The following is a 16806-nucleotide window of genomic DNA, read 5'->3' as shown; positions in this document are numbered from 1 at the left end:
ATTTTATTTCAAATCCTTGAGGAGGACATACATGCATGCATATATTAGATAACACAAGTCAATAATGTTACAACCTAAATATGTCCATGAAGGACAAGCCTAAAAGTATGCACTAACTTTCAATTGAATAGAAACAAAAAGCAAGTAGAAACAAGTGAAAAAGCGTTATGTTCGGCCGGGCCAAACTTTGGATACCCTCCATCATAGATATACTCACAGGTACTTGAAATAAAAATATAGGGAACATACCAAAAAGAGTACCGATACCGACATTTCTAGAAACCGATTGTGGTTCTAAATATTGGTCCTAGACCCCATGTTTCTTTGGACAAAATTTTGATTTCAAAAATTTTTGATTTCATCTAAACGTTGCCTATCTTATTACTTCTTCCAAAATTAGTTCAAGTTCGAACATGAGGAATATCGGTCCACTCCTTCCGGTACCTCCCACACAGGGGCTAGGCCTAAATGCGGGTTACAGTTCATATATATGAATATATATATATATATAAGGTTAATTATCGAACCTTATGTTTTAGTTTTTTTTCGTATCTTCCGCAGATGAAGTGATTACAACAGAGTCTTAGAACTAAACTCAAACACGGAACAATTCATATAACTATTTTAATATTAAAAAGGGGGTTATATGGGGAAGAGCCCAAAAAGGGGGCGAATATTAAAAATTGTTGGTAGGGAGATTTGTTACCATATACCAGCGAATCCGGTCGAAGAACGCGTTCAAGAACCCCAAAATACCGAAAATTGGGGGTACCCTTATATGGGGACTATTCGAAAAAATTGACCTATATTTATAATTTTTTTTGTGGAGAGATTTGGTACCTATTAAGAACTCAAAATACTAAATTACAGGCAATTCGGTAGAAAAATATGATCAAAACCCCCAAAACACTGAAAATTAGGAGGTACCGTTATATTGGGGCTACCAGAAAAATTGGACCAATATTTATAATTTTTTGTGGAGACATTTAGTACCCAAAAGAGAACTCAATGTATCAAATTTCAGCGTATTCGGTTGAAAAACGCGCTCAAGAACCTCAAAATACCGAAAATTGGGGGTACCCTTGTATGGGGGCTATCCGAAAAAATGGACCTATATTTATAATTTTTTGTGCAGAGATTTGGTACCTATTCAGAACTCAAAATACAAAATTACAGGCAATTCGGTGGAAAAATATGATCAAAACCCCCAAAACACTGAAAATTAGGAGGTACCGTTATATTGGGGCTACCAGAAAAATTGGACCAATATTTATAATTTTTTGTGGAGACATTTAGTACCCAATAAGAACTCAATGTACCAAATTTAAGCGTATTCGGTTGAAAAACGCGCTCAAGAACCCCAAAATACCGAAAATTGGGGGTTCCCTTATATGGGGGCTATCCGAAAAAATGGACCTATATTTATAATTTTTTGTGGAGATTGGATTTGGTACCTATTAAGAACTCAAAATACTAAATTACAGGCAATTAGGTGGAAAAATACGATCAAAACCCCCAAAATACTGAAAATTAGGAGGTACCGTTATATGGGGGCTACCAGAAAAAGTGGACCAATATTTATAATTTTTTGTGGAGACATTTAGTACCCAATAATAATTCAATGTACCAAATTTCAGCGTATTCGGTTGAAAAATGCGCTCAAGAACCCCAATATACCCAAAATTGGAGGGTAATGTTATATGGGAGCTATGCCTAAACGTAGACCGATATATCCCATTTTCGAACTTGACCTGCCTGCAGACAAAAGACAAACCTATGCAAAATTTCAGCACCTTATCTCAATTCCTTCAGAAGGTAGCGTGATTACAACAGACGGAAGGACGGAAATGGCTAGATCGTTTTAGAATTTTACCCTGATCAAGAATATATATACTTTATAGGGTCGGAAATCAATATTTCGATGAGTTACAAACGGAATGAAAAAATTAATATACCCTCCATACTATGGTGGAGGGTATAAAAATTGTAACTGTCACATGGAGGTCCTTTTTTCTATAAAGAAACAAAAATCGATCAGGGAGGCCTATTTTTGGTATAGAAATTGTTTTTCCCGTGACGATTTTCAGGAAACTTAACACACATCATTCTAGACCTAATTCATTACGCTGGGCCAAATTTCGTGCAAATCGAAAGATATAAAGACACTTTGGTGGACCATTCACATTAAATCGGACGAAAATATATATGGGAGCTATATCTAAATCTGAACCGATTTTCAGGAAACTTAACACACATCATTCTAGACCTAATTAAACACGCTGTGCCAAATTTCGTGCAAATCGAAAGACATATAGGGACTTTGGCGCACCATTTATACTAAATCGGACGAAAATATATATGGGAGCTATATCCAATTCTGGACCTAGTTAATCACGCTGTGCCAAATTTCGTGCAAATCGAAAGTTATATAGGGACTTTGGCGCACCATTTATACTAAATCGGACGAAAATATATATGGGAGCTGTATCTAAATCTGAACCGATTTCATCGAAAATTGGCACAAATTATTCTGGAACTAATTCAGTACGCTATGCCAAATTTCGTGCAAATCGAGAGAAATATAGGGACTTTGGCGCACCATTTATACTAAATCGGACGAAAATATATATGGGAGCTATATCTAAATCTGAACCGATTTTTCCCAATTTCAATAGGGTTTGTCCTTGGGCCAAATAAGTGAGCTGTGCCAAATTTCATCCAAATCGGATCATAAATGCGACCTGTAAATTGCTCACAAAAATACATGGAAAGACGGACGGACAGATGGGCATGCGTAAATCGACTCAGAAAGTGATTGTATGCATATTCTCAAAAGGAACCATGTGTCTATATCGTTTCCTTTTGCCTGTTACAAACATATGCACAAAGATATGTACCGCAGTGTAGTGAAGGGTATAAAAAATTCACACGATCCCAGGAGTGAATTTTTTCTATAGAAAAAAATTCAGGCGACCACAGGAATAATTTTTTTTCTATAGAAAAATAATCAAAAGACCACAGGATTCACACGGCTCCATGAGTGCCTTTTTTCTATAGAAAAAAAAAACAATTTTTCTGTAGCAAAAATGGACTTTGAGGTCTTTGGAATTTGTTTCTATAGAACGAAATTCAGGCGACCCCAGGAGTGCCTTTTTTTCTATAGAAACAAATTCACAAGACCTCAGAAGTCCATTTTTTTCTATAGAAAAAAATTCACACGTCATAAGCAATGACTTTTTCTATGAAAAAATCAGGACGACCCCAGAACAACAATGAATTACTCCTAAAAATATGCCCTACAAACTATAAATAGATTTTTTCGCCTTAATGTATGCCACATATTTTCAAAATTTAATCAACTTAATTAGCCCAAATAACTATTATTCGAATACCACAAAATCACTTAGGTAACGAAATAATCAAATTGGGAATTCAAAAATCACATCACATTAAAAATTATCACATAATGAGATGCGGAGGGTGTGGGGAAGTGTGGAGAGGGGTAGATAGAGTGTCAATAAATTTCATTAAAAATTTGATTTTAGTTGATGGCAAATTGTTCCCACTTGAAATCAAATAGAAATGTCATAATTAATTAAATGTTAATATGTAACACGAGCGAATGTGTGTGTTCAGATGAGTGTGCGTAAAAATATTTAATTGAAGCCACTGAGAGGTGGGGGCCCAATCGAAAACTATAGCACACAGCTAGTTGAAGTAGTGTCACAACAGATAAGATTTTTAATTGATGTCATTGACACTACCGAGAGTGACAAGTGGATTTTACACATACACTAAATATTCCATCGAGTGTTCATCTGCACATCAGGGAAGAGGAGGTCCACTGGGAAAGTTTTGGTAACTAAAAAAATCTGAAATAAAAATATTTTTTCTATACAAAAAAAATTTAATTAAACTAACTCTTAAAAAAATTAGTTTTTTTAATAAAAAAAATTGAAATTTCTCCTTCGAGCCGGATTTGAACCAGCGACCTATGGATGTCTGCACAGGTGTTTGTTTGATTCGACTGCCTTGGGGGCAGCGAATACGAACCGAATTTTGTTTTTTGCAAACCGAACTACAGTCCACCGCTCTACCAACTGAGCTATCGAAGGCACTTGCCAGCGAGTGCTCAGCAATTGGGTAAAAGCAAAAAAAAAAAAATTCCAGTGTGTGTGGGTGCACATTTTTTCTATAGATAAAAAAAAAACAAACTCTACGTCATAATTTTTTCCATATATAAAACATTGCACTACCTCCGACGCTTGACACATTCACCCAAAACTCAAATAAACTTTCTGATGATAATGTGAAAAAAATTCGCATGACCGCAGGAGTCATTCGAAGTCGCACGACCGAACGAAGCGAGGCATTTTTCCGTATTGAAAAAAAATTCACACGACCTCAGGAGTTATTTTTTTTTATAGAAAAAAAAATCGCACGACCTCAGGAGTAAGTTTTTTTTCTATAGAAAAAAATCACACGACCTCAGGAGTAAGTTTTTTTCTATAGAAAAAAAAAATTCACACGTCCTCAGGAGTAAGTCTTTTTTTCTATAGAAAAAAAACTTAGAAAAAAAATTCGCACGACCTCAGGAGTAAGTCTTTTTTTCTATAGAAAAAAATTCGCACGACCTCAGGAGTAAGTTTTTTTTCTATAGAAAAAAAAATCACACGATCTGAGGAGTAATTTTTTTTCTATAGAAAAAAATTCACACGACCTGAGGAGTAATTTTTTTTCTATAGAAAAAAATTCACACGACCTCAGGAGTATTTTTTTTCTAGAGAAAAAAAAACTTGCACGATCTCAGGAGTAAGTTTTTTTCTATAGAAAAAAAATCGCACGACCTCAGGAGTAAGTTTTTTCTATAGGAAAAAATTCGCACGACCTCAGGAGTAAGTTTTTTTCTATAAAAAAAATTCACACGACCTCATGAGTAAATTTTTTTCTATAGAAAAAAATTCACACGACCTCAGGAGTAAGTTTTTTCTATAGAAAAAAATTCCCACGAACTCAGGAGTAAGTTTTTTCTATAGAAAAAAATCACACGACCTCAGGAGTAAGTTTTTTTTTATAGAAAAAAAAATCCACACGACCTCAGGAGTAAGTTTTTTTCTATAGAAAAAAAATTCACACAACCTCAGGAGTAAGTTTTTTTCTATAGAAAAAAATTCACACGACCTCAGGAGTATTTTTTTCTAGAGAAAAAAAACTTGCACGACCTCAGGAGTAAGTCTTTTTTTCTATAGAAAAAAATTCGCACGACCTCAGGAGTAAGTCTTTTTTTCTATAGAAAAAAATTCGCACGACCTCAGGAGTAAGTCTTTTTTTCTATAGAAAAAAATTCAAATGTTCTTTATAAAAAATCGCAAGACCTCCACAGTGACTGACTTTTTAGAAAAAAAATTTAATTTTATTTTTAAATTCCAAAAAATATTTTTCAATTTCTCCTTCGAGCCGGATTTGAACCAGCGACCTATGGATGTCTGCGAAGGTGTTTGTTTGATTCGACTGCCTTGGGGGGCAGCGAATGCGAACCGAATTTTGTTTGTGCAAACCGAACTACAGTCCACCGCTCTACCAACTGAGCTATCGAAGGCACTTGCATGCCGCTGCTTAACAATTGGGTAAAAATCCACAGCAAATTGTTGTGTCTATTTTTAAACTCAGTGTGTGTTGTTGTTGTTGGTTTTTCATGTTATTTAATTGATCAATATGGAATGGAATTCCATTCATGACTAAGTCATCAATTAGTATTTTTGTATAATTGTGTGCCTGTGTGTGTGTTTATTGTGCACGTATACAATTAACATAATTATAGCAGCAGCAACAATAACAACAACAGTGCATTTGTAAACATTTCCCTTAGGCGGACGAACACACCTGTTGTACGGGGTACCGGTCATGACTCAGGGGAAATTTCTCGCAGGGGAAATTTTGAAAAATATTTAAATTTTTGATAAGTTTTATATTAAAATTAAAAAATGGAGCAAAAGACCCCCAAAATTTCCTCTTCTATATTTCCGATCTGTCCACAAGTAATTCCTCAAAATATCATCCATTAAAAAATATACATTTATTGTCTGTTTTTTGTCTAACGACCCTCGTTTCCAAAAACACTATTAGTTATGCTTACAGTAGTTGTCACTATCAGATTATTTTTGGTTAGTAGCTATCAAATATATTTGAACCGAAAAAATCGGATTGCAGATAAGACTATGCCCTGGAATGGTTGATAAGTTTAGTTTATTTCTGCTATTTTTATTGTATTGTCGAAAAACAACAACACCAACTATTTAGTTTTGATATTGATTATTCGATCAGAAAAATCAGAAAGGGCGGGGAGGCGGTTGAATTATTGGTCCGAAGAAGGGTCAACCCTTCAGCTTTGGTTTCAATATCGTGGATAGTGAAAAAATAATTTAAATACAAAATGTTAAACCGCCTTTAAGTTCGAACGAGCCGAACTTTTTATACCCTCAGCCTTGATGTGGTTATTCAAAATCGATGCGGACTTTCATATTGAGGTTATTTCAGGGTGAATTATTTGCCATGAGAAAACGAAATACCAAACTTCAGACGCTCTGGATGGAAAATTGTGCTAGGACCTTGAACATAACGAATATTGACAATCTTTCGTAAAGAAGTTGGTTATATACTAAAATCCCTCAACGCAAAATTACAGGCACCTAAAAAGGCCACCAGAAAGGCCATTACAGAATGCCTGCATCCAGTGTTGCCCTTTTCGACATTTTGGATTCAATTTGGTCCAATAATTGGCCATTTTCAATGTTGGTTCAAAAAATCTTATTTTGGTCCGAATTTGTTTATTCGAAAGGCAACACTGGCTGGATCTTTATATGGATGCTATACCCAATTTCCGACCGATATTTATAATATTTGATGTGAAGATTCGATATTTCGATTTCCCATTTGATCTACAAATATTGAATGAATAAAATTTAATATCAAATTAGAGACACTTCGTTAGGGGCTACCCTAAAACGATGATCATTTGTAGTAGAGAGATTTTCGACAGTAGAGTAGAGAGATTTTCCCTAAATACCGAAATTCGGGGGAACAATATTAATAATTTTTAGTGGAGAAAGTTGGCACTTACAGAGAGAACCCAGAATATTAAATTAGAGCCTCTTTGGTTGAAAACCCTGTCGGAACTCCACAAAATACCGACAATTGAAGGTACCGTTATATGATGGCTACCCTGTAATCTACACCAATACAGACAATTTTTGGTAGAGAGGCTTGGCAACCAATGAAAACACAAATTATTAAATTACAGCCAATTTGGTTGACATTTGGTTCCCAACATGCCGAAATTTTGAAGGTACCGTGCTATGGGGACTAACCTAAAAAGTGGAAGAATATGGAGTGTTTTTGATAGGATTAGTTTGACACCCAATATGAGAATCCAAAATATGAAACTAGGGCCAATTCGGTAAAATATTGTACCCAAAGTCTCCATATTACCGAATAATTGTTGGTATGCAGATTTTCTAACCAATAATTAGATATATACTTTTTTCTGAAGATTCGCTAAACCCAAAATGCTAAATTACAACCAATTTCCTTATATAAACGGGTATGGTAAAGCTATATTGTGGCTATACCAAAACGTTGACCTATATATCCCATTTCCAATCTATATTTGACATCCTGACGACGATACAAATGCTGAAGCTATTACGCTGCTGTTCAGGCAGTCTGAAGGTGGCATATTATCTACGAAGCGAATTTTGAACCACATTTCGATACTGTTTGGACAATTTATGCTGCAGCGTATCCCTCTCCTGTTTGAATAATCTGTATGCATCATACTGACGACGAAGCGAATGCTGAAGCTTATTACTATGCTGTTCAGATAGTCTGTATATGACATCCTACCTACGAAGATAATTATACCCTACACAACTATGTTGTCAGGGTATTATAACTTTGTGCAGCCCCAACAGTTTGTAACGCCGCGAAATATCGGTCCTAGACCCACCTTTAAGTATACCGATCGTCATATCTCGACTAGCTGAGTCGATCTAGACATGTGTGTCCGTCCGTCCGTCTGTCCATTATAATTTGTAAACACGATACAGGCCACAGTTATGGACCAATCTTCACGAAATTTTGCATGTAGGATGGGTTCTGGCCAATGAAGACGCCTATTGTTTTTGGGAAAGATCGGTTAATATTTAGGGGATGAAATGGACCAAATACTAAATTTTTGTCGGTTTTTCTGGTCGCTCCACAGGCCGCAATAATGGCCCGAACATCGTGAAATTTTGCATGGAGAAGGGGGTCGGGCCAAAGAATAAGCATGCCTGTTTTGATAAAGATCGGTCAATATTTAGCAGGTCAAATGGACCCTGACTTTTGTGTGAAAAATTACAAAATTTCTATTCTATAGCGTATATATTTACCCCTGAAGGACATAGACCCGAAAAGTTGATATTATATCCAAGAGGAGTGGTTGACCTTTAAATTAAGACCAATTATATTGTTGCATGTGCTCTGATGTGGGAGTTACACCTAAATATTTACAGGTGTCTCCGTATTTGTATGTTATTTAGTAACCCATTATCACTCTAGAGAGCCGAACATAGCGCTGATCGCTTTGAAATGTTTCATGAGGTTCCAGTTATGGTCAAGGACAACGCCTATAATTTTCGGTGATGATCAGATATTAATTTTGGAATGAAGTGGACCGAAAACTTAATTTTTGTGTTATTTTCGAGTCGATCTACAACAACACAACCCACGGTGAAGGGAATCTGGACAATAACTGTACTGAATACTCGTAATATTCGGAAAATATGTCAGTGTGAGGAAGAGGTGCAGTTTACCTCTAATCGGGCAAGAGTGTGCAAATATCACGAAATATTGCCCAGGCTCCGTAGAAAATTTGAGTTCAGTGGTAGTTGTTTAGGGTATCGTATGGTCGGCCCCGTCCGACTATACTGCTCCGCTCACTGGTTTTAAATCATATTTCGGCCTATTCGGAGAAATTTCAAGTGATATCCTGACGACGAAACGAATTCTTAAGCGTATTTTTCTCCTGTTCGAACAATCTCTATGTATCATCCTGCCGGCGAAGCGAATGCTGTGCCTACAAAGTGCATTTTCAACCATATTTCACTCCTGTTCGGAGAATTTATAATTGGAATTTTGTCTACGAAAATAATTATGTTCTGTCTACAAAAAGAATGCTGAAGCGTATCTCTCTCCGAACTTTGAATAGTATTTCGCTCCTGTGCTATTAATCTGTATACATCATCCTGACGACAATTAAAATGCTGCGAAACATTATATTAACTTTCAAAATTCATAATTATGTATTAAATATTACGAGCTCTTTCTCGGATGGTATAAGAACCTCTACTTCAAACACCGATTCGGTTCGCTCCGAGAAATGAACCTTTTCATTCATTGAGTTCCGTTTAGTTCAATCATTCGTTGGAACGCACTATTAATTCAGTCGATGAACGGAAAGATCTAAATGGACGATAGGAGCAAAAAGAACTAGCACAAAAAAGGAACGACTGGAACAAAAGAAACTAGAACAAGTACCGGACCTAGTACCGATCGTTCCTTTTGGGGAACAGTTCCTTAGAACTAGTTCATGCGAGAAAGACCAAACTCTAGAAATGTGCGTTATTTTAAAATCATGTTTAGTGTCAACAGAAATTGTAGATATTAAATAATATTTACATAAGATCAGGTTTTAAGTTCCAAAGAAAAGAAATTTAATGAATTGGTCTTTTAGAGTACAGAATTGTATCCATTTTAAGAAAAAGTTACGATGGCGTTCTTTATGCCACCCTAATATCAACTGCACTATTCAACTCGAAATGTGTGTGTCTGCAAGACGACACAAAGAAAATGAAATCTTAGTTTCTTTTCTTTTCTTTTTTTATTTGTCTGCTAACAAAAAATAAATCCCACAATCAAACCATTGACAAATACTCCAAAGTGTTAAAGATAAACACAAAATGAAGCGAACAAAGACCGCATCTTCTTTTGGGAGATGAATAGAAAATAATATTAGCAGCTATAACAATAACACAAGAGATTTCGGAATAAATTTGACATTTAAATGTCGATAACCTCGTTTAATTGGCCAAGATGAGGAGATTTCACTAAATAGCTAAATGTAGGCAAGAACTTTGAAGAAGTAGAAAACCCCAAAGTTCGCAAAGTGCAAAAAATGAAGAGATGTCATTTGGTTGAACACTTAACTATATACGGAGTATTTATGTTTTTGTATTTATAAAAATAGAAATCAAGGTCAAAGCACGGTCATTTGATTAGACCACCAGAATTATTCGAGACTTTCACAGCTATTATGGAGAACGATGTATCAAACTAAACCTATAACGGAATAATAGTCATTACCTAAAGAAAAATGAGAGTTTCAGTGAAAATAATTTATGACAGTGGTGTTGTATGACCCCAATTTAAATATAGCTGTCACATGAATTGGGTCAATCAATTAACCAAAATATACCCGAAACATGATACCCCCAAACACCACAGACATGTATTTATCAAACTCTTTAAATCACTCATTACAAGACAAGTATTTCGATGCCATCATTGATCTCCAATTGGAACCTAGAGGTATATGACACAGTTTTTCCACAGATTTTTGCTTAGTAACTCTGGTCCCTTGACTGCACGTATCGATAGTATCTGGAGAAATTATTGATTAATTTTGCTCCATTTGGCCTACCTCACAGTGGCTGAGCCGTAGGCGAAATTAAGCCCACCAGCGCACCAGCACCGAAGTGCTGCACCAATTGGAGAGCATACAGAAGACACATTCTCTCGCCCTCAGGAAGCCATTCCAATCGGCTGGTCCAGGGCAAACTGACACCTGCGGTACGGATAACCTCAGTTCAAGCTTGAGATGGAAGCCTTTCCTAGTTTGACACAAGTCCGGGCTGGTATCACAACACAAAAACAGACGCAAGTGGCAAGCAGAACACTGTCACTGGCAGCAACAACGTTGAACAAGAACACGGAACACGCGGAACGGACCGCGTCAACTTACAACACCAACACTCAGCAAAACCGCCCTCACGGACAGCCTTCACGACATCCAACTAAGGGGTGAACCACGTGAAAACTAGTGGAAACATGAAAAATCCCACGACACAATTGCCACCGGCAGGCAGCTCGCCCCCGCATCAACACCCACCACCACCCGGTGCAACCGACCGAGTTCAGCTGCAAGGCCACCTCCGCTATGTACTGACCTTTTTTCTAAATGCTTCACGAGTAAATCTACTTAAAGAACTAAGAATCCGATCGTCTTCAAGAATCCTATTTATATCTCACCCCTCCATTCGATATACTCATATTTGTAAATATCTAATGTCTTCATAGTAACAGCATTCTGTCAGTATATGCTTCCAATCATCAGCCATCCCGCACTCACATAAACCCGCCGTGAACGGCTGATTTTTATGTACCTATTATTGTCTTGTTTGGGTTACGGCATTTTTACTTTTTGCAATCTAAAGTGGAGTTTATTTATAAGTATTAAGTTCTTACTGCCGATCTATGGACAACAAATAAAACAGACACTTGGTTGGGTTCCCCTAGTGCCAGGAAAATTCATAAATTGAATTCGGAAATATTATAGTGCAATAATCTGCTAGGTATTATTTAGCTTCAAAGATTCCGAATACCAAAATTACTGGCCTTTTCGGTAACTATAGTTAAAAACTTAAAAATGCCTAAAATAAAGCGGAACTGTTATATGAAAGTAATAACAAATCGTCTATCGTGAATAGACGGACTGGGACAGCCCTCTTTTATGCAGAAACGCATTGAGAGAACCATGCCTCGTCTGTACGAAACCAGTACTTAAGCCGAAGCGAAAGTCTAGCCGGTCCAATACGAACGTTGCGTTACGATCACCATAAGATGCACAGGCAACAAATAACCCAGCACGCTTACTCAAGCCCCAATCGATCCGCAAAACACGCTTGATGATCCCAACGACCATTGTCAGCTTTTTCTTCAACCGATCGAAGTGATGAAGGATAGCCAAATGAATTGTAAAACTTTAAATTCGCATTTTCTAAATTCAATTCATGGCAAAGTATTGGTGATGCTGTAGAACTATCTCGGCACTAAGTGAAATACTGAAAATTCGAGTATCATCTCGGAAATAGATGTCAAAAAACTTTAACTGATGTGGCGTTATCGACTGATATAAATATTCCGGCCTAGTGACACCTAATATTATAATAAGGAAACAGCTGATGTTGGTTGGGTCCGACCATATGATACCCTACACAACTACCACTGAAATCAAAGTTTCTGTGCATATATATTCCGTCAATATTTGAATTCTCTTGACCACTTTTTAAACCTGGCAAATTTCCAAATCTTGTTTTCTCGAGGTGAATGGTTACGCCATAATGTAAAAATTTTGTCACTTTAGGTTTTGGTTAATTTTACCCTCGAAAAACTGCCCGAGCATCATCTAAACAGCCGGTCTAAGTATTTGGTCAGATTTCCTTCACCATGGTTTTCGGCATATAATATGGCCTGTAGAGCGACTAGAAAATTTGATAAAAATAAAATTTTCGGTTCATCGCACTCCATAAATATCATCTCAAAATTATAGGCGTCTTTGACCAAAACCGGGACTTACGATACAATTTCAAGGCGATCAGCGCGAAATTTCCGCCATCTAGTGAGGTAATAATAATAAAAAACAATATCAGAATAAGTAGACCCCTGTAAATATTTATGTATAATTCCCATATAGAATTTGTATCATTTTAAGGTCAAGCACCCCTCTCGGATCTATGTCTTTAAGGACATTTTGTATTTTTTCACACAAAAATCTGTGCCCATTTCACCCGCTAAATATTGACCGATCTTCATCAAAACTGACATGGTTATTATATGACCAGACTCTTCTCTCTGTATAAAATTTGGTGATATTTGGGTCATAATTGTGGCCTCTAGACGACTACAAAATCAGACAAAAATTAATATTTTATTATTATTAAAGTTATTGGTCCATTTCATTCCCTAAAAATTAACGGATCTGGTCTTCGTTGACCATAACCCATCATACATGCAACATTTAGTAATTGGTCCATAAGTGTGGCCTGTATCGTGTTTACAAATTACAATAGACAGACACACATTTCTATTAAAACAGCCACCATTCTACAGCAGTTATGTGAAATAAATGCAAAAATTTTCCCTTGAAATTTTCCCTAAGGCACAGTTTGCTTTCCCACCCATTAACCCCACCACTGCTTTCTCTTTCTGTTTTGGAACTGAACAAGTCAGCTGAGACGCAACGTACACACATTCGTCAGCACGAATAACATCTTCGTCATCGTGCAGTTCGCTATTTTTATTTATTTATTTTTTTTCTTAGTCGCACTTCATAGATACTTTTGGGATTTGTGTGTATGTGTGATGACACAGAAATATTCGTGAGTGTTTGTGTGTGTGTGGGTCTCCATAATTCGTTGGTTGCTATTTTTGTTAGATCACTTTCTGTTCCATGTTAGTCTTCGTGCGTTTTTTATTTTGTTTTGTGCTCAACGTTCGTATGGACATTTTGCGCGTCGTTAAACACAACCTTCGATAGCTCAGTTGGTAGAGCGGTGGACTGTAGTAAATTAAAAGCAGTGAAACATAGATATCCATAGGTCGCTGGTTCAAATCCGGCTCGAAGGAGTTACTTTTTTAAAACTTTTTTTTTTTTTGCTTATTATTTTTATTTTCTTAAGAAAAATTTTTAAATTATTTGTAAATTTAACTAAATTCACGTCACAATATCATGCACATTTTTTCTAATGCTAGGAAATTAAAAAGAAATAAGTAAATTAAAATTATACCCTAAAAATTTAAAGAAATAGATTTTTAGAGAATTTCTAAGACTTTATATTTAAAATGGGAATAATAATGACAATTGGATGCAAAGTAACAAAACATGTTCGAAATCTCTTCCAAAAAAATATAATGTACACTTTCAAATTAACTAGTTTACCATGATAATTCCAGAAAATCTTTAGAGGTTGAATAATACATAGAATTTCAGAAAATAGAGGAATTCATAAAAAACGTCTCGCAATATTATAGAATTCATAACAGTATTATTTTGTTAGGATTTGAATGTTAAGTAGTAAAAACTAGAGAATATAATGGATTTTTTGAAGCTGGAAGTTAGAAACAATTTAGAACGGAATGTTCAAGCAACGACAGAATTTGACATTGATATTGGTCACAAATAAAATTGAATGGTTGAATATAATTTGGCATTGTATTTGAATAAAATATACTATTGTGCTAGTTTATAACAGGTCTATATCAGGTATTTATGTCATGATAAAATTAGGAACATTGTACAGATTCCCACAAGGACGTTGGATCTGCTGTGAAGTCTAAATTCAAACGAATATAGAACTATCATCGGTGTCCTCCCATCACCTCCAAAAGGGATTAGTCGAATATAACCCATCTCCAATTACTCCTTCAACAAGTAGTGCAACAAAAAGATCGCCTTGATTCTCAATTTTATAAACAAAAAACCCTTCACCCAAACTAAAACCAATAATCCTGTCGCCTGACATTATATAGTAATTAAATATGAATATTTGTCTTTTTTTGTGCTTAATATCACGTGAGTATAATATTTATACTTGTGGTGGGTTTTGAATATTTTGTATGTGTGTAGTTGTTGCTTTCGCCGGCAAATATTAATTCCAAGGCTCTAAATCTTGCGTCCTTGTGGGAATCTGTGCAAACATGTTATACCACATTTGAAATGAAATACTTAAAATTTTTGAACTGAGATGAGCAAATGTTTAATTTGCAACGTCAAAAAATTTGTTTAAAATTGTTTCACGGAGAAATTTTATCATTTATAGCACAGTTATATAAGGAATCCCCATTCTCTTTCTTTTCAGATGATATGGCTCTGATGGTGGATGCAACAAATCCACCAAGGAAAAAATTCGACTTTATTTTGAATTGTCTTAGAGGAAACGAATTCGGCATGGCAAAATCGAAAGAGGTAGTTGAAATACCACCTCGATATTTAGGATAAATTAAAATGGAATCAAAAACAGCAGAGATCCTATTAGACGTGGAACGTGTAAAATGGAAGGTTTAAAAGTGATAGTGGAAATAAGACCCAGATTTATAAGCAATATTCAAATTGACGTTATGTCGGTGATCCAAATTGTGTACTTGGCCAAAAAGTTGTATATCTTCAGAAAGGAAGCAATATCCAATGAAAGGAAGCAGTCGACCATAATTCAACTGAATTTGTTGCTAAAGATCGGATAGTGTCTATGTCATGCACCAACTGAAAACATTCTGCAAACAAAATCTGAAGTAGCTATCTGCATGTTATTAATCGAATATTCGTTAATGCGTTACAGAAGCTTTTGAAAGGGAAATAATTGGCTCTAATGATTTGGAAGAAAATTTCGTTTTAGAATATTTTCAAAATAAAGGTTCGATACATAGTTGGGACTTACTATTCCAAAGCGCATTTGCCCAGATCTATACGAACGTTTGGATCGAAAGGCACTTGCTGAAGAAGGAAAATAGGAACGACTGGAGCAAAAGGAACAACTGGAGCAAAATAAACTAGTACCGATTGTTAAATAGCGGAATAGTTCCTTGCGCCGAAAAATCCTAACTCTAATTTAGTGCATTATTTATTAAATCAACTGAAAACGTGGATTTTAAATAATATTTGCATAAGATCATAACGAGTAACGAAAGTGAAGCAAAGCAAAATAAACAACAAAATGATCTTATGACAATGCCACACGAAATATGACGCGCATTTCGCAAAGGAATGTACGAACTTTTCGTGAAGGCTTGACCGCTAGAACAGCAAATGACATCGTATAAAATCGAAGTCTTAGGTATACGCGAAATGAGATGGAATAAATTCGATGAACTTCGTGGATTTATTAAAGAATATTTTTTAAGGACCTCTATAGGCGTGGGTTTTTCAGAGAATATTTTTCGGGGACCTATAAAGGCGAGGATTTATTAAAGAATCTTTTTCAAGGACCTCTATAGGCGTGGATTTATTAAAGAATATTTTTCAGGGACCTCTATAGGAGTGGATTTTTAAGAGAATATTTTTCGGCGACCTCAAAAGGCGTGAATTTTAAGGAAAATATTTTTCAGCGACCTCAAAAGGCGTGGATTTTTAAGAGAATATTTTTCAGCGACCTCAAAAGGCGTGAATTTATTAAAGCTCGGCTCGGCTTTTTTAAGCTCGGCTTATGGAACAACCGTTCTGTAACAAGCCAGCTAAGTAAGTAAGAAGTAAAATTTCTGGTCTACAAAGTGTCGATAAATGATTTTTTCGATATGCCTCTTGATGTTCTATACAAAATAAATATGTGAAGGGTTAATTACTTCTTCATATATTTATTTTTTTATAGAAGTTCAATAAATCAAAAATTACTAGGTGTGACCCAACATTCCATAAAGACAACAACATATGACCATATCAGATAACGAAAACGCCTCACAAGGCACATTTTTATCTTTATCAATCCGTAAAATAATTTATGGTTCGAATGTCGTCTAATATGCAAATGTTATTATATTTATTTTATTCTCCAAACATTGAATGTGTCCTGGCAATAATAATAATCACTTCTAAACGATATTATCAACAACACTTGCACATGTGTTCACACATATTTACAAAGGATAAATAAATGACAGAAAACTGCTTTGGCAGTAAAATGGCCAAAATGTAAATACTCGTACCAGACACAAATGGGA

The 16806-nt window shown here is 35.6% G+C and overlaps 3 non-coding genes across 3 annotated transcripts; 1 reads left to right on the top strand and 2 right to left on the bottom strand.

The window, feature by feature from the left end:
* Positions 1–3964: 3964 nt before the first annotated feature.
* On the bottom strand, positions 3965–4115 carry Trnay-gua (transfer RNA tyrosine (anticodon GUA)). Its single transcript has 2 exons — positions 4079–4115; positions 3965–4000 (listed from the first exon to the last, which is right to left on the bottom strand). It is a non-coding gene; the product is annotated as a tRNA-Tyr (tRNA).
* A 1333-nt stretch (positions 4116–5448) lies between these two features.
* Positions 5449–5599, bottom strand: Trnay-gua (transfer RNA tyrosine (anticodon GUA)). Its single transcript has 2 exons — positions 5563–5599; positions 5449–5484 (listed from the first exon to the last, which is right to left on the bottom strand). It is a non-coding gene; the product is annotated as a tRNA-Tyr (tRNA).
* Positions 5600–13623: 8024 nt separating this feature from the next.
* On the top strand, positions 13624–13722 carry Trnay-gua (transfer RNA tyrosine (anticodon GUA)). Its single transcript has 2 exons — positions 13624–13660; positions 13687–13722. It is a non-coding gene; the product is annotated as a tRNA-Tyr (tRNA).
* Positions 13723–16806: the final 3084 nt, after the last annotated feature.

Source organism: Musca vetustissima, unplaced genomic scaffold (assembly GCF_032173495.1).
Source record: "Musca vetustissima isolate MV318-11 ecotype Yass unplaced genomic scaffold, APGP_CSIRO_Mvet_v1 utg12127, whole genome shotgun sequence".
NCBI classification, from domain to species: domain Eukaryota; kingdom Metazoa; phylum Arthropoda; class Insecta; order Diptera; family Muscidae; genus Musca; species Musca vetustissima.
Note: the sequence above shows the minus strand (reverse complement) of the source record. Positions and strands in the feature narration are given on the sequence as shown.